At 38.5% G+C, this 22,074-nt stretch overlaps 1 protein-coding gene across 2 annotated transcripts in view; it reads right to left on the bottom strand.

Moving 5' to 3' along the window:
• The window catches only part of PLEKHA7 (pleckstrin homology domain containing A7), a 146,615-nt gene that overhangs the window by 89,022 nt on the left and 35,519 nt on the right, over nucleotides 1–22,074 (bottom strand). Inside the window, exon 1 of one of the 2 annotated variants that reach the window (XM_041415125.1) lies at nucleotides 16,237–16,446. The exons of the other annotated variant lie outside the window; for it this stretch is intronic. The gene's annotated coding sequence lies outside the window, so the exon portion shown is untranslated. Of the gene's footprint in view, nucleotides 1–16,236; nucleotides 16,447–22,074 lie in introns of those variants that run through there. 2 annotated transcript variants of the gene reach the window in all.

Below are 22,074 nucleotides of genomic sequence, written 5' to 3'. Positions count from 1 at the left end.
TACTGGAGAGAAAAGTATTTCTCTATAGGCTCACTTTCTAAGACTCAAGTTTCCATATTTAATTTCAAAACCACTCTTTTAAGAGCATAAACTCACAGTGCTACAGGGTGATTCTGTGGCCTACGTTTTATTGCTTCATCTGGACTCTCTCAACACTCCAAGTAAATCTCAGAAAACCTCCACACACATCCCTGTAAGGATTTTTTAAAAAGGAATCAAAAGGTATCCAGGCATCTTCAGCTCCAAGAGAATCAATCAGAGTGGAAATTTTGGGAAGCACACTTCTAAATGAAGGGCCTTGATAATTCATTAACTTAATGATGCAAGTAGATTAGTCTGTTGAGGGAGAAGTGGTAACAGAAAGAACCAAAGAGAATTCAGAACCATCATCATTCACAAAACCAAGTCAGCCTACTTTTATACCAACACAGGCAAGATTTTGTTTCAGAACAGAGTCAAATTCCCCTAAATCAACAGAAACAATGCACAATGTTCCAAAAATAAAGGAACAAACAGCTACTTCATGCTGAAGTCCTCAGAATAATGAAAGTACAAAACATTTTACATCTGAATCTCTAGTTGCATTAGACTTTTTCCTTCATAAAGAATAATGTGTTAGAAAACAGCAGTTAAGAAAAAAGCCGTGCAGAACTTGCTGTAACTGGTTCTGCCACCCAAATATCAATGTCATTAGAAGAACTGCAATTACATTTCTGTGAATAAGAGCCTGAAATACCTGAAAGCACAAAGTAAACAAGAAGAAATATTCAAAGTTTCAGTCAGAATTAATGAGAAAAATAAGCAGTCCACATCAGAGCTACTGCTTTACACCACACGCAGTTTATTCTTTTTGCCTCCTTTTAAGGACACTTAATAGACAACATTATCATAATGCTCACATTTTTCCTCAGAGTTTCCTCTTTCCTGACAGAATGATTTAAAATGAATTGTTGCAATCAGGCGCCCGTTCATCTGATTACACCCTTCCCAGCAAGTGTAACCCGAGGAGCCACACTGGGAACGTGCACAGGGAGACCTGAGGAGCCCCAAGTGACACAGATGCCTAAAGAAGGCAATACGCAGCTGAAACAAGCACTGCGCCCCTGCCAAAGTTTAACCTGGGACAGCACCAGCACACACAGCTCCACAGCTGGTCCTGCAGCTCACCAGGGAGCCACGGGCAGCATTGTGTCCATCTCCTCACTCGCACTCACTTCTCATTTCCAATTAAGACGGGACAAGACGGGGGGTTAAAAAGGAAAATACGGATAAAAGGAGACTAAACAGAGCGAGAAAAAAGGGGGGACCGGCAGGAAAGCGAGAGGTAAGAGATCGGGAGGAGCAAAGAGATTTGCCATAGCAGAGGCATTCTACCGGCTCCACCTTTCCAAGGAAGAACTGGGGGAAGCCGTGCAGCGCCACGAGGAGCCGCAACAGCAGCGCACACCTGGATCAACACCTCTGACCACCTCGTGCTTTTCTTCTGGACAAAAGTTACAGATGATGACCTCGCAACCTGCCTCATCTTTAACAGTTTTCCTATCATTTTGTCTTCTCAAAGAGCTCCTCGTGCTTAAGATCTATTCCCTGCAAGCTGAACTCTTTTTTCAAGTCCAATCTTGCTTAACAAGTTACTTTTTATGATGGGAAGCTTTTTTTATGCGTTGTTTGTTCTGTCAAGCCCAAAGAACTGCTGACATTCTAATCATGAGGCCCCTTAGAAAAAAAAGAAAAAGGTCTTTTGCTTAAAAGCAATCTTTTCATTTGCCTATAAAGCAATTATATATATATATATAATGTTTAAATCATTTTAATATAAAAATAGCCTGCCCACATTTTAAATATTGCAGAGGATAAAATATATAAAACTGTCCTCTTCAGATTTTAATCATTCCCTCTCTTACCTAAAAATCAACTTAATACATTCCTACAGCACCAGCTTTCTTTAGTAGTTCTTTCCAAGCCCTGAAGAAGGAATTATCTTTCTAAAAACCAGAGAGCAATGTCCCTCTCCTAACATGAAAGCTGCATTTTGTTGTAGCCATATATAAAAACCAAATTCTATGGGGAAGCAGGTTCTAAGGCCAGCGTGAATTTAGCACACCATGTTCATGCATATATTTTGCCCATTTAGTCAAAAACTCTGCCCTCCCCTTTCTCCTCCGCTTCTCCCTACAGAGAAAAGGCAACAGCTCTGCACTAGCAAAGAACGTAAAATACAGGAAGTTTTGCTCAACTGATTTACTTATTCCAAGAAAAATGCAACCGTAAATCCCTGTCACACACACCTGCTGCTGAATAGTCAGAACAGCAATATTAAATCACTGCCCAGGACTTTCCTTAACACTAACAAACAAATGTTGTAATATAATTTTTGTTATTCTTAATTACCATTTGCCTGGGCACATGAGTTCTCAAGAGATTTTAATTTAGGTAAACTTACAAAATTATGCTACAAAAAAAACTGATTAAATTTGTTTCTTTACAAGTGTTTGCTGTCTTCTAACACAGCACAACATGCAAGCAATCGAGATTTATTCCTCTGTCTAAAATATAGCAACTTTCTTTTTTTCATTTAAGAAATGGATTCTAATACAAGGCAACATTTGAAGTGGGCAGTGGCTCCCTCTTTAAAAGAAAAGCAGTGGCTTAATGCTGCAACAGCTCTTCCCTTTCCACAGATAAGCCCTGCCCGTTTGTTGCTTAGTTTCAGCTGTAGTAACTTCAGCTATTGCTATGACTAGATGGAATTTGCATTAACTGCATTCAGAATCAACTGAATGGTGCAATTGACTCCCCTTAAATTCACAAGACAAGTTTTCACTATCAGCAACTGCATAGCTCTGTTTTCCCCCTTTTCTTTATTAGCACAGAAGAGGTACAACAAGCATGTGCAATTCCGAGACTTCTGCTGTGAACGTGGTTTCCATTGGCCGTGCTGGAAGCAGGAATTCCACTGTTACACAGGCATGCAGATGGTTCTGATTTTGGTTAGGACAAAGGGGAATCTTCTTATGAAGGGTATCACCAGCAACACTCCAACTACATCACAAAAACACCAGTAACTGCTCCATAGCTGAGACACAGTTGGGTTTTGTGTTAGCTCACATCTCCATGTGAGGAAGGAGATGTAACTTCTATTCAAAACTGCATCTGAACGCGTGTCTGTGAGGCAAACAAAACCAACAACTGTTTTCTAAAATGGCTACAATCTGCTGATACCCCAGTGGAGCTGACAGCTCTGGCTTCCCCCATAAAACACGTCAGATGTCTTCTCTTTGCCAAAGAAATACTCACAAGACTACACTCTTCTTGTCTAGCAGCCTAAAGCAATGAGAGATAGCAAATGTTCTTACAATAAGCAGCTCTTGCCATACCAGGGCAACTGGGAGAAAGACATGAGTGCAGCCTTTGTTCTTAATCTCTACTGATTAAGTTTATGAAAATCAAACATGGTAAGACTATTTTGAAAGACTTTTGAACAGACTTCCTTCTACACCATATGATATACAAAGAAAACCCAACATTATATGATGAAGCAGGTGAAAAAAAATGCAAGCTCTGTGGCTCATGCTGGCCAGAGTAATGACAGGTTTAGTTGCAGGCTTATTTTGGCTAAATTTAACATTTAAATTGTAACAACAAATTCTACATTTGCAGCTACCTGTCTTGAAGTAGATGAATTATAGATGGCCGTATTTTCTCTGAATTTCTATATCAAATACCAAATCTGTAGTAGAACAAAGACGATAAATTATTTCAAGTGTTTTTCAATCACATAGGGCCTTTTCTGCAACTAATATCTAGATCAGTTCTCTTTAATTGTGCCCTTATAGAATAAAAAATGAGGCGTTTTTATCACACTTGAACTAAATTATATTAATCTCTAAATTTTGTTCAAATATGGAAAACCAAAAAAACACCAATTCTGCATTACATGGATACCAAAAATGAATTGTAACACAAAAACACAAAAAACCCCCACAGTCCCCAAGCTGAACTCCTGATTTATGCAATGCCATAATCCACAGAATCCACAGCCAACCAGGACACCATGCTACCCTGAGTGACCCAGTTTTGGAGACACATCTTGGTCATCTCCAAGACAAACAATGCCCTGAGCAATCTTAGAAAGCCACAAACAAAACACTGACTGTGCATTCCTCCAGAACAGGCTACCAGCAATACTCCATCCACATTTCTACAAAAATATTATTCCTAAACTATAATTCTTTATGGGTAACAGAAAGCACAATCCATCCTGAACACTAAGCAATGCCAATGACAACTCTGATCTGTGGAAAATCAGTTTTGTTTACCAAAAAAAAAAAAAAAAAAAAAAAAAAAAAAAAAAAAAAAAGGCAAAAAGCTTCCTGAAGAGAGAGCTTTTCCAGAACTCTGTTCATGCCATCTCAATAGCAAGCCACAGTAGATTGAATGCCTCTGTCAATAGAGCATAGTCAAGTCTAGCATAATGTCAATAGAGCATAGTCAAAGTCTAGCAGAATGTACACTAACCTTTCCACTAGAGATCACAAACTAATTATGACAAACAGTAGTCCCACTGCCTATTTATTTACTGGGAAAAGTTCACTCATCAGAATATGACAACTAGAGTGGAGACTCTAATTTAGCCCCTTCTCTGTAAGGTACATTACTCCCCAAAACTACAAACAAAAATGACAAGCAAAAATGGATGTGTGTTACTATTCTGAAAGAAAAATTCTGCAGTGAGGATGAGCTCCAAAAAGACTGCAGGAGTACTAATTTCACATTGTACAGTTATCAGTGGTTGTAGACAATGTAAGGGATTTTTCTTCTTATGTACTGAAACAGAGTTGCAAAGTCAGAATGACTTAGTCATTAAAGGAAGTAAGTCCACCCAATTTTACATACATAAACCAGGATCTTAATAAGCTCAGTTGCATATAACAGAAACTAATTATCTTATCTGAAAAGTATTAAACACAGACTCCATTGAAAGGCTGAATAACTATTTAAAACCATGTAAGAAACAGAAAGAGAGAATTAAAACCAAAATGCAGATAAGCAACAAGGATCCAAAAGTTCAGGAACTTGAATCTCTCTCTTTTCACAACAGAGGATTTGGAACCCACTCATGAGACTTCATTCTTGTCCAGAAAGTCACTGTGGAAACTTGGGAGTTGGGTAGTGGCTCTGGACATTCTGATCTTAAGGAGCAGGAGTGAAAAGCTGTGACTTTGACTAAGCACCCAACACACAGGTGGGAAGAGAAGGTTTTCACATCATGTGCTATTTACTGAATTTCTCTTGTCTAATTTCCTAATAATTTCCTTTTTTTGTGATAAAAGGCTTATTCATGCCTTTTATCACAAAAAATGTCCAAAAAAAGAGAAAGGTTACTAGACTTCAGCATCCACCGAAGTCAGGCCAAAGGACAACGAGCTATGAGGAGTCACTGTCATTGACCTCTCAAGGGCTAACGCTGGTACCCTTGAGCAGACAGCCCCAGTAGTGCTACAGAGATATAAATATGTGAATTTATTTCAAGAAACATATTAAAAAGTGTTTAAATCAACTCCATGCAGAATCACTCTTGTTTCTACTCACAAGTGACCATCACTGCAGCCTTACCAAACTAACCACCGTCCATGCTGCAGTTTATGGAGATTGTCAGATTCATTCTCTAGTTCCGAGTATGCTAATAACTGACTTATTCTCTTATCCTTCTCTTCATATGTCTTACTGAAAGATGAGTAATAGCACAAAACTCCTGTCCTAACTCCCATTTTCCCCTCCCTCTGTTATTGTTGCAGGGACTTCAGATTTAGACACAATAAAGAGAGATTACATTCCTGTATTAAGGTGTGCCAGAAACCTGAGCTCTTTGAGCCACAGAAGCACTGTAACACATTCCCTCTAATTATTATGCAATATTACAGTCTTCTACAGCAGGAAGAGTAATTTCATGGTTAGGATTCAGCCCATTCACTACAAAACTGTTATACGGCACTTTCAGAAGGAAGGAAATAAAACATGACTACTGAGTCAAAAAGATAAAATAAGAAGCTTTTACAATTTAGCTTTACCACAACACTGGTATTTATAACCTTTTCACACGTGCACATTTCGTGTGAATTGTCTTAGAAGCAAAACCTCAGAAAGTACTTCTGTTTATTTACATTATACATGAAAAGACTTAAAATCATTCATGTTTTAGAAATCTATATAATGTCCTTTTCTCAACACCATAGATGTCTGGCTCCCAATAAATGACAGAAATATCTGAATACATAACTCACTTTAAAAAAATCTCCAAGGTTACAACTTCATTTTTCCAGTTAGAAAAATTTTGAAAATATTTAGCATACTTAGAAATAAAAATATTTACTTTAAATAAAGTGAACTTAACTATAAGGTCAGCCACATAGCATTCTAAAATAGTATTTATGGTATTCAGCTTAACTCTCCAATTCAATAATTTTTTTCTGAGAACAAAGAAATGGGGAAAAAAAAATCAGTTAACACACTCATCATGCTACGGCTCTATATGCAACTGCATTAAAAGGTAAAACTTAAAACACGATATACCTGCATGCCACCTGGTAGAATGGATATCCTGGTAGAGGAAGAGAGTTTGAAAATCCAGACTGGCTCGACATTGCCTTCAGGTATTGCATCCACTTGAATCTCTTCTATATTCCATATGTTAATTCCTCACTAAAAAAATACGTACGTACGCGTCCATCTGTACCTCTGCTCAGAGCTAACTAAAAAGAAACCAAGTGCACATTCGAAGGTCTGGAGGATTCTGCCTGCATCTCAAACTGCTTCCTCAGTAGTGAAATTCCTAAAAGCCAACACCCTCATGACATCACATACTACCAAATCATAAACACGCAATTGTGTCAGCGAGGCAAGGACAGCCCGTGGGTTTGGGCTCGGCAGAGAGCCCTGCGCTGCATTCCTCCTGCGAGCAGCACGGTGCCTTTCAGGCAGGGACCTGCTGCCTGGAACAGCAGCCCAGCTCTGGCAGGCAGCCAGCAGCCAGCAGAACTTATTGCCAATGCCGCAAATCCCCGCGACGGGCGAGCCGCGCTGCAGGTGGAACATCCTTACGGCCCCCGGCAGGAATCGCCTTCCCAAGGCACGGGAGCCGTGACCTTGGACCTGGGGACAAAAGCGTCGTCTAAACATGACACTGCACACTGCTGTTTTATAGGCAAAGAGCAGATTGCGCTGCACGCCACGGCAGCACGAAAAATCAGACTGAGCTTCCCCTGCTGAAGAAGGATCCTATAATGCTACACCCCCAACTATGGGAAAAGCAGGAAGATGGAATCTTAAACCACAGTATTCAAGCTACTGAATATAGATATAAAATTATGTGCATGCCTCCCTGCAGTATTTTACTACTGCTTAAATCAAAAGAAATATCAAAAGCAATGTTTCTTTTGATATACAGTACAATGGCAAGTTACATTCAAGTTATTTGGGCATGCCTTCCTACAGAGAGAAAAAGGAAGACATGTGAGTAGTCACAGTATTGCCCAGTGGCATGACTAATGTCAAATAGACTTAAATGATTATCTACCTACACTACTCTTAAGGAGATTGTACAATGCCCTCACACACGGATTTCCTTAATTTAAGCAAAATTTTAAATAAAAGAGATTTTTAAATTATTTCATTATCTATGCTAGCTGCACTGGAAAACATGAAAAAGTTGAGATTAATATCTCTACCCCATGACATACTATTTACTTTCATATTATTTTGCCTCAGTTTTGGAAAAAGAATAATCATTTTCACCTGGTTTATCCCATGTTTAAAATCAACATTTCCATCATAAGAAAAATGGTACAAAACTTTGTCACTATCCTAGGTACCTTTTAAAGTCTGATTTCTAAGACCCAAGTCACTGGATAGGGTTCCAATTCCTTAAATCCTATAAAAGTGTTAGGGAAACAAAGAGTACAATCTGCCCAAAAAAACTTTTCTGGGTTTTTTTCTCCATTGATATGTCTGGAAAAACAAAGAAGATTCTGGGTACATCATTTTGCATAATTTTTTATCTGTCTCCTGGCTGTAAAGAGCAAGCTTGAAAAGGCAATTCAAGCACAAATAATGTTGTGGTATCAGCTGAAATTTTATATACAGACTTGAAAAAGCATAATCTCTCACTTTTAGTATGCAGCACTCAGTGCAAAAACTCATGACTCTCAAAAACTACTTGGGGAACACCAAAAAAAAGTTGTGTGCATTGAGAGGAAAACTCTACTAAACCTGCCTGAGTCCACTTTTCCTAATCAGGCATGTTGGGATAAATATGGAGAACCTCTATCCCCAAGGCCACAGCTGCTGAGGGACTCGCTGGCCCTAAGGAGTCCCCTTGTGTGCACACCCCTGGAACACTTGCATTTTTATTCTGGGTATTTACTCATCTTCTATTTGGTGTCTTCTCAACACTGATAATGGCAGCATTTGCACATTTATGCAGTAATTCCCATCTCAGAATGACTCCTTCTAGTCCCAACCAGGATTTAGGATGTTTCCATTGGATTTGCCAGCTGAAAAAGAATATTAGTGTCAAGTCAGCAGATTACAGGCTTATAAATTAGGAGCCTTAGAGGTTGCCAGTAGCTTGCCATGACATTTTGCAAAAATCACGTAGTCCCTTGAAGCCTAGCTTATCCACATAATAAGGAAAATACTGCCTGACAGCAAAGGAATGATGTGAGGTTAATTTTTTTTTGTAATTAAGTATTGAAATTCTCTGATTAAAGATTTATGAAGGGATAAAACAGCTGTAGCATTTGAGGGAAAAGATGTGTGGGAATATTCAGAATACAGCTTTTTTTTTTTTTTTTGTCTCCTGCTCCTAGCTCTAACACAACAGAAGCATTATTGCTCTGAAATTTCAATTTAAATATAAAAGCCATTTAAATTTTAAAATACGGTGGAAAGTGCAGTTCATAAATGGGTGGACAGCATTCCACAGCATTTAAAGATGGGGATAAGTAAGAGATGACAATAGGCAAGCAAAAATTGTATTCAGGATGATCTTTACAGAAGCAGAACCCTTCACTGGTAGGCATCATACCACTTCAGTCATTTGGAAACAGAAAGGGAAAGTGTGGCTTAAAACGGAGAAAAGGGAAAGAGAAAATCTGGTTAGGACCAAAGAGAAAGCCTCCCTACAATGAAACCCAGCATTTAACAAGTGCCCCTTTTAATTAGTTCCACAAGCAGGCTGGATTGCAGAACACAACTGCTTTTGGGATCCAGACCTAACCTGCCAAACACCCCCTCCACTGAAAGAGACAAGTGGGTTTCATTCCAGCTGCAGCCACATCTTTTGGAAATTTACTTCCGTGTTTCCGAGCCAAGGAGCTCTCTTAAAAATAACCACCTTAGTATTGTTTGGCACGGCATGCCATGTAACACTCATTACTCTTCTGGAACAAAATTAAACCAAGAAAATAAGTTTGAAACAGAAATACTGTGTGCTCCAGAATTTACAGTGACCTCAGAACTGAAGGAAGTGACCTGTTAGAGCATTTAATGCTGCTACTTGAAAAGGTATGAAATACTTAACTGAGATCTGACTGCAGTTCAAAAACAAGGACAGGCTGAAAAAGAACAAATTCATGACCATTTTCAGCTATTTCAAACAAGCAGCATCCTTGGTAAACTAATAGAAAATTTGTTTAAAGCCAAGTCAGGCTGAAGAAGAAACAGAAACTAACCTCATAACTAACAACCAATTCCATCGAGTCTGGAACTGAGAGCATTCTGTAGACAACTATGTGATTGTATATCAAAAATGTATATAAAATGTTCAGTATTCATAAAAATAGAATGAAGTGTCACACACAAGTTATTGTAACATCAATACCATAAATCAGTAATTTACTCCCATCTAAAGTGTTATATTTGATATTTTCGCTGCCTGCTGTATTAGTGTCTAACAAATTAGACAGTGAATTAGAACTAAAACAAGACACGTAAAATAAAATTAGATGCAGTTGGAAAATAACAGTATTCACAAAGAAAATATTACAAAAATATTCAGTATAATGAGTAGTACTTAGATGACATAATGGAAAGTCTTTCCTTCCTTTCTGTACAAAACACAATATATTTAACAATACTAAAGAATAATGGCAAATTTGCAAATGAAGGACACCATCACTGGCAATTCAAAACTCACCCAGAGTTTATATTTAACAATACTAAAGAATAATGGCAAATTTGCAAATGAAGAAGGACACCATCATTGGCAATTCAAAACTCACCCAGAGTGAAAGACTAACTGGATATTTATATAGGGAAAAACAAACAAACAAATTCCCAAGATCCAAACAACCCAGAAGTGGTGGCTTGAAGGAAAGAGGACTTAAAAACAACATCAGTATTTTGGAGAAAAATAAACATTTGAAAAAGCCATCTAACCTCACTGCTGGTGGATGCCTCTCTTACTCTTCCCTGAGACAGACTAGTGAGTTCACTAAATATTATTTTACTAATAAGTGTTGATAACCAGTAGAGTTCAAATCTTGCATGTGGATACCAAGGAAAAAGTTGATATTTTTTTCTTTCCTTTTTTTTTTTTATTTCCCTAGTACTTTTTCATCTGACCTACCCAGCTAACACAGAGCCCAACTGCAAATTTAGAATTACTCCAAAAGGAGATTTCACATGGAATGTCTTGGATTGGAAGGGACCTCAAAGAAAGATCAACCTCCTGCCATGGACAGGGACACATTCCATTGGATCAGGTTTCCCACAGCCCCATCCAGCCTGGTCTTGAGCACTGCCAGGGATGGGGCATTGACAGCTTCTTTGGGCAACCTGTGCCTGTCTCACTGCCCTCACAGCGAAGAGAGGAAAGGCAGAGATCAAGACATCCTTTGCAAGGTAAAATGCCAACTCACTCCTCCTTGCAATCACACAGGCTGACAAGACTGATGGAACTCCATAAAGTAGAAATAGTAAGAGCCTTGAAGTATAAAGTACCTGAAATTTAAGGAATTTATTTCCATTAAGGATTTGTCCTTCAAGGAATAGGGAAGTAAAAGCAACGGGAAGACATAGCAGCAGGTCATCTTTTAGGTACAGACATTTCTGCATCCAGAAGCGCTTTATTTTAAGGTCACAGAATCATTAAGGTTGGAGAATCATAGAATCATTAAGGCTGGAGAAGGCCTCCAAGACCAGCGAGCCCAACCTGTGACCAAACACCACCTTGTCAACTAAACCACGACACTCAGTGCCACGTCCAGCTGTTTCTTAAACACCCCAGGGACAGTGACTCTACCACTTCCCTGGGCACTCTATTTCAATGCCTGACAACCCTTTCAGTAAAAAAATCCCCCCTGAAATCCCACCTGAGCCTCTGCCAATGCTGCTTGAGGCCATTTCCTCTTGTTCTGTCACTGGCTTCTGGGGAGAAGAGATCAATCCCCACCTGGCCACAGCCTCCTTTGAGGAAGCTTTAGAGACCAATAATTCCTATATCTGAAAACAGAGTCTAGAATTTAATCTAAATATCTGAGAAGTCATAGTGGAGTTGCTAGACTTACATGTACACTTGCTACCTTCGTCCTTCCAGACATTCTTATTGGCTTAAGAAATCATATTCTTAATGTTCCTTTTTTTTATTTTTCTGATGTGGAACAAGAGGGAAGGAATTATTAAAGTCTTACCTAAACAAGATTTATTTTTAGCCCAATCATAAAACTGCTCTTAGCTGCTTTACTAGAAAGGCTGTAAAGATGTTCAGAGTCCAACACCATCACCCTGGCTTGCAAGGCCACCTAACCAGCATTGCCCAAAAGCTACCAGGAGTTGTGGGACTGCCTGCACAGCCTCCACTGACCTGACACATTCCAGTAACACATCAAAAAGTCAAAAGTCACTGTTCAAGCACTGTTCACACATTGCCATGTAATACTCAAAGCACACCATCCTGGCCTTTGTGCCCAAACCAGAGGCGACACACCTCTCTCTCTTTCCTTGTTCACTCTTCCTGCAAGTTGGCACTCCACATTTATACACAGCTGAAGGCTCCATTCCTTTCACTCTCCTCTGGGTGCTCAAGAGACAGCATCCTTCTTCAGGCTTTGCACATTAATACAGCCATCATCAGTGACTTCAGTTACTCCACAGCTTAGGTAACTTTTACCAGCAGATGTTTCAGCAGTCAGCCATGAATTCTCAAAATTCTCAATGGCTCTCACATATTGTGTGATACCAAACAAGGGTAAAAATCACACACTAGAACTGAGATTAATAAACTGCAATCTAGATCTAGATGTCAGATAGCCAGTGCATGTTTCTTTACTGTTCAGCAAGTGCTCAGGCAGAAGCTAAACAGCTCTTCATTGTGGCCAAAGGTTCTCAATGGATTCATGAGTAACTGAGCTCGGCTGGCAGCCTGCCTGGCAGGGAGATAACCCTGTCCTGTTGAACCAGAGCAGTGACCCCTCCTGCCTGCACACCCAAAGCCGCAGAGGGGTTGCTGTGTAACCAGGGGCTGTGCTCTCAACCAGGCCATTCTGCCCTGCAGCTGTCTGAACCAGCCTGGAACAATCTGCAGGAGGAACAAGAAACATTCTTGTCAGCAGTAAAACATTAGGATGTCTTCTGGGGCAGGGAAGAATGCCTGAGCTGTAAATTAACCTCCTGCAAGTCATGAAACAACACAGACATAAAGCCATTGACCATGACCGAGACAAGAAGGGTGAAGGACCCTGCTTACAGCCTTGCCCTCCTCTCCAGCTGCAATTCCAGCTGAAACAATTAGCCTCAAGTAACCTGCAACTGGAAACTCACTTCCAGGATTCTCCTGATCACCGGGGACAGTCTGAGGCACACAGACATCAGTTACTCTGTACCTGTGCATATAAAGCACTGCACATCCTTAAATTCTAACCTAGGTGATCTTAGGGGGTGATTTCACCTTGAACCCTAGAAGGAAATGTTACCCTCAACCACCACATTCCCTCTTTACCATGCCCGTGACCTTTACCCAGGAAACAGAGCAAACAGCACCTGGCCACACAGGCGTTACCAGCAAGGGGGAAACTGCTCTTCCAGGAAAACAGGAGGTTCACTCTACAGAGCAAAGGTTTTTATGGCCTGTACAGAGATCATTTCAGAGCGACAGTTCTATTTTCTGCTTACTGCATGTGTAAATAGAAGAGTGTAAATCTTGTGCGCTGTAGAATCGGCAGGTATTACACATTTCAGCTCAAAGATAATGTGAGAATCAAATTACAGTCTCTCACTATATGTATGAAATAACTACATATTCTTAAATCTGAAATGACTTTTATAAAAACCAGAAAAATAGCGTTCATGTAGACATTGCACTATTATATATAGAGAGAAGAAAAAATAAATACACAGAGCCAGAAACGGGATTAAGCTATTTTACCCTACTTAAATATGAATTATACTGGATGGAGACAAATACTTCCTGTCAAGTGACATGAAAATATTGAACAGAAAACTAATTAAAATGATTGAATTTGGGAAAAAAAAAAAAAGGGAAAAAACCACCAAATGCCACACACCAAAACCCTGAGACAGCCCAAATAAATGTTAAAGGAACTAACTGTTGCTAAAAACAAACAGGAAATCTAGTACTGCATCATCACTAAGCATGCATGCAAGTAAATTGGACTGAAGTGACTTAATTGGAACAGACACCTCAAACAAATGTAGAAGTCAGAACACTGATATTATAAGCAATTTTTTCAATTACTTTGAACTTAGAAAGCAAGGTTACTTTCTATCATGACACAAATATTAACTTGTGCGAGCTACCAGAACGTAGCAAATTTCTCTCTCCGCAGACACAGTTTATTAATACAAATTAAAGAGATGCCTATTCAATGGCACTCAGCTTGCTGAAGCTCCAGAATAAACAATATACTTCTTGTAGGATTGCAAATCCAGACAGGAGTCTATTGCTGAGGTTCAGGATAACTGAACCTCAAAGTCTCCTGCACAAGAGGGCACACAGTGTGCTTTTTAATCAAGATGTATTTTAGGTTACCAGCCGAGATAAATTCTAATTTGTAATAATAACCTATTCAAAATTCAAGCTAGCAAATAAACTGCAACCACAACGCCTTGCAAATGGTGCCAATCACCTATCAGGTGACAGAAAAGTGTCACAAGTAGGGGCAAGTGTAGCACTGTCACCTCGCTTCTAAGCTGGCATTTTGTGTAACTCAACGTGCCTCCAAAGAACAAAAGTAAAAAGAGACTGAGGGGTGTACAAACTCCTGGGGTCAGGGTGATAAATGAAACCACTTCCCCAATAAGCTTTCCTAATTAAGGCTTCTAAACCAGAGCTGGCTTGCATTCAGTTATTACCACTGTAACAAGTAATCTGAAATATTCTTGATAAAATATTTTTAGCATCGACACCAGGGTATTAAAACCAGTTGAAGGTCATAAGGATGAAACAAATAAAAGTTCACACTCAGGAAAATATCAAATTCATTCCTAAAACAACACAGAAGTGTTGTGGAAACTCCCTACTTTAATCAGTTCAAGATTTTTTTATAGATGTCAACTTCATGTATTATAATCTGTGCATTAAAAAAATGAAACAACAGATCCCTCCATTCTTGGATTACATCTATGGGATTTTACTTATTCGTCCCCACAGGCACACCTGGACTACTAAAAAGGGTGAGTTTTCTTTTGTTAAAAGACAGAAATATTGCATACATAGCTTTAATCAAATTTATGTCTTCCCTGCCTCCCTGAAGAAATATTTAATTTGCTTAATTAGACAGATGTCACTTTTTATTAAACTTGTATTTGCACTTAATAAATTTAATTTGCATAGCAAAATTTTTATTTTCTAGATCAATTCACATGCCAGTAAATGACAATTCAGGACTACAAACTAAAGTATTATTAAATCTATTCTCTGAAATATAAATATTTCATACAAGTATTTTTATGCAGTTAACCACTGAAACTCTTCAATCAGTGTTGGTGTACAAACTTTATTTACTTTTGGCATTTTCTTCTATATTAATCTACAGTGATCTCAGAAAAAAAAATTCTTAAGAATTCTTTATGTCCCTTACACAGGAATCTGTTCCATGCTTATTATTGCCATATTATACCCAATCTTGAAGTGGAAAAAATTAAACTTAACCATGACATTATACAATGCACATGTGACCCACACTGTTAAGAACTGAACAGACTGCACAGAATTCCAAAAGAGCAAAGATATTTGAAAAAAAAAAAAAAAAAAAAAAAAAAAAAACCCCCCCCCCCCAAAAAAAAAAAAAAAAAAAAAAAAAAAAAAAAAAAAAACAACCAAAAACAAAAAAGAGAACTATCTAAAATCTAAAAGCTCCAGGAATGGCAACACACAAGGTAGCAGGGGCCATGTGTTTTCAAGGGCAGAAGATGCAGCTCTATGCAAAACAGAGCAGACAAACAGGACATCCCTTACAATGCACACTGGCTCACACACACACACCAAAATCACTAATTACATCTCAATTAATCTTCTGAATCCTATGAAATTATTCAAGTTTACAACATCTGACCACCTAACCTCAGGTGCTTTGTCAGAGGGAAGGGATTTTCTTTTTCCTCCCCCTGAGAACAACAAGGATAACAAAGTGAAGGATACAGACTCAAACTTGGACAATGAAACCTATGACTCAGCATCGTAAGGAAAAGCCAAGGTAAGGCATGATTTGATTTGCAACTAAGCTCTGGGTTGCTACAGCAACTTCATTACTTCAGAAGACATTAGAAATACTTCCACTGTTTCTCATAATAAAATCTGTTTAAATGCTTTGGAAATCATTCAAATACTTATTTTCTTTGGTAAGAATTAATCATCAGTTTAAAGGCTAAGTCTACAAAGACCAAGAAGCAACCAGGATTTTTCAAAAATCTGGAACGTAACTACTGAGGGAAAGGCAGCAACATCTGACATTCACTGCCCTAATGATTGAAGATAACAGCATTCAACTTTCAGACAGGTATTCTAATCACAAAGCAAACTTTGCAAAACACGTCATTAAGTAAGCAGTGCACACTTAGAGGTCCAGGATGGAAAACTCAAAAGGGTTAGCAAGCCACCACTACAAAATCCTCATATTACCTCAGGCATTTAGCACACAGGAAAAAATACAGTTTCAAATGAAACATTACAAGCCTTTTTTTTTTTCTTTTTGGCAAGGACTGAGCACTGATACATACCTAAGATAGTAATTTTCATAACACTCTTTGCAGACCCGTCAGCTCCAGTCAGCCTTCAAGAGTTCTCATCATTAAGCCTGAAGCATTCATAAGCATTCAAAAGTGAAGCACAGCCATTGAAAAGGACCATGCTTGTGCTCTCCCTATTAGCTGGGAAAAAATTCATTAATGCCTTCTCTCCTGCCTTTCTGCCCAGGGAAAGAAAGGGGAGGGAAGATCAGAGCAGAACACCGCCTACACTGCCATCATTTCCTCCCAACAGGCCAGCCACAGAGAGGAAAAGGACCAAAATTGGTGCCCACATTGGCTTCAGTGCTTCAGACTGGCTTAAGAGAAACAGACCAGAATTAACTTCATTTATCTAATTGATCTGACTTACATGTGACCCTAGCATGACCACATCCACTCAGTGCCATCATTCCCTCACGTGTTTAGAGACAAAGGCAATAAATTTAAATCAAGACATATCAAGAAACCGCAATTATGATATTATATCCCAGGTAATTCCTAAAACCAGAACACAGGTGTTTAAATGATGCATCATTTTAATTAGCTCTCAGCATTTGTCCCTGGCCACACAACTCCTGTGGTGGAGACCACAGCAGCTTTGCAGAGCTAAGTTTACAGACAACCACATTCTGGGTTTCCTCCCATCTAGAACAAGTTCATCACCTTGTTCCAAAATAAAATATATCCTTTCAGGAAAATATCCCTACTTGGATTAATTACTTGAAGCAAAGCACAAACAGTTATGGCATGCATGATTTTAATGGAAATGCTTGTAAAATTGGAGCACTTTATGGATGGGGGATTAAACCTGTAAATTTCTCCTCAGATGTATGAATTAAAAATCTCAGCACATTGGTGAGATATGAAATTTATTAGAAGAGCATTGACATGTTCCATGACTCCTACTTCAAAGCAACTAAATTATCAGGAATTATTATGTTTTATTTTAAAACTACCTTCAAACTACAAAATTACTTCTGGTCTAAGTGCTTCAGTAAGTTTAATACTTTCCTGTTACCAGCTTCCATACAAGCCAATCAGAAAACTCACTGTTAGTGAGTTTTCTCTCTTGGTAACTAAACTCTTGGTAACTAAATTGTGTCTCAACAATACACTGTGTTAAAACAATTACCTCGTGTGTTATGCTAATATAAGTAGGTCACATTGTTTCAATTAGACTTTCCTTAAAGCTCTTCCTAATAAATCTACCTTCAAGAGCTTGCCTTAATTTCTCTAAAAAGTTGTTAATTTGAAATTAAATATTAGGCAACCCAACGCCACTTACATCACAGCATATGTATTTTATATGATTTTGTTTTGCTGCAAATACACAGAGAAGCCTTCACCAAAATCCCATCAGTTAAAATGCGTGACTGAAATTCTTCCTGCATTTGGGAGCAGAAGGGGGCTGAGGGGGGTGTCATTTATCACCAAGTTGCTGTGACTTTACTCTCATTGCTGAATGCAACACAAACAATAAAAGGGAAAACTACCACACTCGTTTTACTAAGGTTCTTAATTCTAAAAATAAGATAAAATAAATTAAAAATCTGTGGAACTGCAAGCCTTGTTTCCTTCCCTGTTCACCAAATATACATGTGAGAAATTAAACCTTTACCTCAGCTTATATTTTCCTCATCATCACAGGATCCAAAACTTCAAAAGTTTGGAAATAATCCAATTACTCCTTACTTACCTTATAAATGAGATATGAAAATGCATGCAAAGAAGTGGTTCTAGGAGTAAATGCTATACAAGTACCTCCATTAGAATATACCAAGAGGTGAGATCTAGCAAGTAAGTGACAATCTATCCTAATTCAACATTTGTTTTCGATTAATTTACATTTAATTGCAGGTGCTCACAAAGTTTAAAAAAGATAACATTAAAATGTTCTGCAGGGAGAAGAGATCAATCTGGAATCATAATGTTAGACAGTCATTTATACAGTAAGTTACTTTTGCTTTGAAATATTATTTACATAATGGTGCACCAGCAAACAGATGCCAGACAGCTTTTCCTAGGGGTGCATGAGACCAGAAAAAAACAACATCAGGAAGAAGCTGTTGCCTCTCAGCGGAGCTGACAAACTTTCACTCTTCAACTTTATACAAATGTAGCAGTAATTACTCACTCAGCCCAACACCAGTTCCCACATTGTTCATTCCCACAGCCTACCTGACAAACTTTCACTCTTCAACTTTATACAAATGTAGCAGTAATTGCTCACTCAGCCCGACACCAGTTCCCACATTGCTCATTCCCACAGCCTACCGGGGCAGAAGGGGATGAATGTCTTCCTGCAGTGCAATTTCAGGGAATTGCTGAAATCCCAATGTTCCTCCCAATCTTCCAACAGCTTCTCAGGACCAGCCAAAAATGCCTTTTCCACATGGAGCCACCAGTAAAATCAATGCTTAAAATCCCTGGCTGAAAAGGGGTTTTGCTGGTAGTGTTGTTTAAAAAACATTACTTAACAGCTGAGTTGATCAGACTGTTCAATACAATTATTTTGGATATTTAACCAACCACTTCTCAGATTCCCCCAGTTGTCCCTAACACCACTTCACCATGTTGGTGGGTGACTCGCTCTTTTTCTCCACTTCTCAGATTCCCCCAGTTGTCCCTAACACCACTTCACCATGTGGGTGACTCACTCTTTTTCTGTTCCATTTTCCAAGACTCCTATTGCATCCCCTGTCCCGAACACCTTTTGAATTTAGGAACTGTCTGTAGTATGAAAACTTGTGGTTATACCCAGGCATCTACAAACCAGATTTTTCTTCATAGAAGACTAAGATATCCTGGCCATTCCTAGTGGAATTATTACTTCTTAACCTGTTTTTAATTCTATTTTGGCTTTGTGGAAAATACTGTTTCCTATTTTCACCAACCCTCGAACTGTCTTATTACCAGAAAGTACACAACTACTTGCATGCTAATTTTAAATTCTAAAAGGGAATAGTTGATGAATATCCTAAAAAAAAAAAAAAAAAAAAAAAAAAGAAACCCAATGAAACAAGACCACCTCTTTTCCCACAGCATTTAGATTAAAAAAGCTAAAGATCACCTTACTTCATGGTCACTTTAGTGCACCTTTAAGTTTTCTCACAAACATATAAGGGGAGACAGATGAGTCTTTAATGATGAAAAAGGAAGTATTAAGTATAAAATGAGACACAATTTTTGAACTTCCAAAGGATCACTATACTAAGTTAACATATGGGAACACTAAACTAAGGGATCTGTGTTACTGATGGCCTTTGAAGAGAAGAGAACAGGATTGCACATAAGATGCCTGATGATTTGTGGACCTGTCTTCCAGCTCTGGGACACCAACTAAAATGGAATAGACACAGGATGTATCAATATGCTAAACAGCTTTTCTGCAGAGAAACACTCTGAAGCCCTGTGAAGCTCTCTGAACAGTTTTCATTAGGTCTAAGCTTTTGGCATAGAAAACATAATTCTGTAAGAAGCTCCAATTAAAATCATAATGGCTCTACAAAAAAAAAAAATCCCTTCAATGGATTTCTCTAAACCAAGAAAACATATCCCCTCAAGCATGACATGTTTGGTACTATAAAAAAAATTAGAGCTGGAATACCAAAGACTGTGAAACTACTACCCTCTAACACTAGACTTTAGATACCTCAAATTCTGATTTATTCCCATCTAACATCCTAAAATGCCAAAGCCATTCCCAGGTTACTTGTGTTCCAACAGATTAGTTTTGCCATTTAAGACAGAGAAAAGCACTGCAATTCTACTACAGAAGCTTCCAAGTGTTTGTTCAGCCTAAAGACACACCATAAACCTCACATTATAAGTGATGTGTTATTATAGAAGACTTTTCCTTCTGCATTGCAGGCTAAAAACAGCATAATAATGATCTAGAAGACTACAGAAGATGTTCTCTGGGTTTTAATTCAAAATGTCAGAAGTACACTGCAGGCTTCACCAGATTTCTTTTTAAAAAATTAATTTTCAAAAGTATAAGAAACATCAGATCTCCCCAGATTCACTTTTATACCTCATCATATTTCCAAATGCTTGAGCTTGAAAGACTCCTAAATATTTTTTTAACCAATTTAATTACCTAAAGTATGCTATTAATTCTGCAAGGATGCTGAAAAACATTTCAAAGGTGCTTCAATAATCTTAACTGGGAATTGTTTAAATGATGAACAAGTACCACACTGCAGAAACAGCTACTTGTAATAAAATTTCCTCATGATGGCAGCATAAACCACTCTGATGAAGTGCCAAACGACCATGCACATTCCTACTCACACAAAAGTGAGACCTCAGCTGCTCCAGAAATTGTGCTCACTACCTTTTTTTCCCCCTCTTCACACTGCCATTTTTACACTACTTTACAGTCTTCAGATTTAGTCTCCAGAACTCCACAGGAGTATCATTCTACTTCACACATGCAATTTATGAAGAAAGATAAGGTGCTACCCTATGGAGTATTTTGACAAGGGATAGTTTTATGCAGCTTCCCCATACATTCCACTGGATTTTGTATCATTTGTGTATTCTACTTTGGAAAGTCTATGACAACTGCACAGTCTGAACATCTGTGTGAAGCACTAAGTTAATGCTTCAATCAAGATCTAGGAGTTCTTCTGAAGAATAACCTTCCATCCAGATCTGTTTGCTTTTAGTGTTTCTACACTACAGAAAGGACAATATCATGACTTGCAAGATGCCATTGCCAGAAGGATTCCGAAAATCTGGCACTTTGTCTTACTGACCCTCCACAGTGCACAACTCACTAAGATTACAAGCAGCTGTATACTTTTATAAGGCATGAAATTCACCGAGTTAAAAATCTGCATAGATTTCAGCTTATGAACAAATTACAACAATTAAGTATAGGTTTGAGATTAAAAAGATCATCACCATGCTTGGAAAGACTTTGTTTAAAAGCTATTACTAGTGCAAATCACTCTTTTCAGACCGTGCTGCAAGCGTGGCTTTGCTGACGCTCCAACTTGCAAAATCTCATTGCTTCCCACTTGAAAAGGTCAGCCCCCCTTAGATCAGCCACCACAGGCTGTTCCTCAACTGAGTTCTATGAAAATAATCTGACTTTTCCAAACCATACCGTAGAGTATAAAGGAACCCAGATCCCTGAGACAGCAGCTGATGAAGAGTCAATATAAACAGTTATGTTTAGCTGATCCAAGGGGACAGTAAGCCCCTGGAGGAGAAAAGACTGGCCAGTAAGAATGAGTGATGTCCCCAGTCTCCTGCTCAGTTACGAGTTTCATATCTGTCTACAGCCTTTAAAAGTGCACTAAGCCCTCACTCATTTCTTAGAATGCCTATACGGAGTTTAAAGACCAGAAGTGTATCTTGATTTCTTTCACACTCACCTTACTGACTACCTCTGATTAAACATACCTAAAAACCTTACCAATTTCCATCTGCTTAAAGGGAGCAGTCTGGAGACTCCATGAAAATGAAGATAAACTGCCACTCACCTTACTTCTGAATCTCAACAAACACTGAAAGAATCCGTAAGTAGAGGAAAGATGCAAAAATTGTGAGCCTGGTTTAGACAGAACAGAAGCTAGGAGAAACACAAATAAAGCATGTTTCAAACCCATGAAATACAGGATAGATATACTTGTTCTGGCTTGGCATTCCTGGACAGAGCAAACATTGCTGTAATACCCAAGAGCAGCAGCGAAGGTTTTTGGCTGCACTTAAGCTTTCTCTATCTCTTTTCCTGTCTTGGCAGTTTTATCTGCACTATGGTAAGAAGGGTGGTTAACACTAATTTTCTCAAATCTGACTCAGATTACACTGATTGAAAAG

This window comes from Onychostruthus taczanowskii, unplaced genomic scaffold (assembly GCF_017590055.1).
Source record: "Onychostruthus taczanowskii isolate IOZ18803 unplaced genomic scaffold, ASM1759005v1 scaffold49, whole genome shotgun sequence".
Lineage (NCBI taxonomy): Eukaryota > Metazoa > Chordata > Aves > Passeriformes > Passeridae > Onychostruthus > Onychostruthus taczanowskii.
This window is presented reverse-complemented; position numbering and strand designations above follow the sequence as displayed.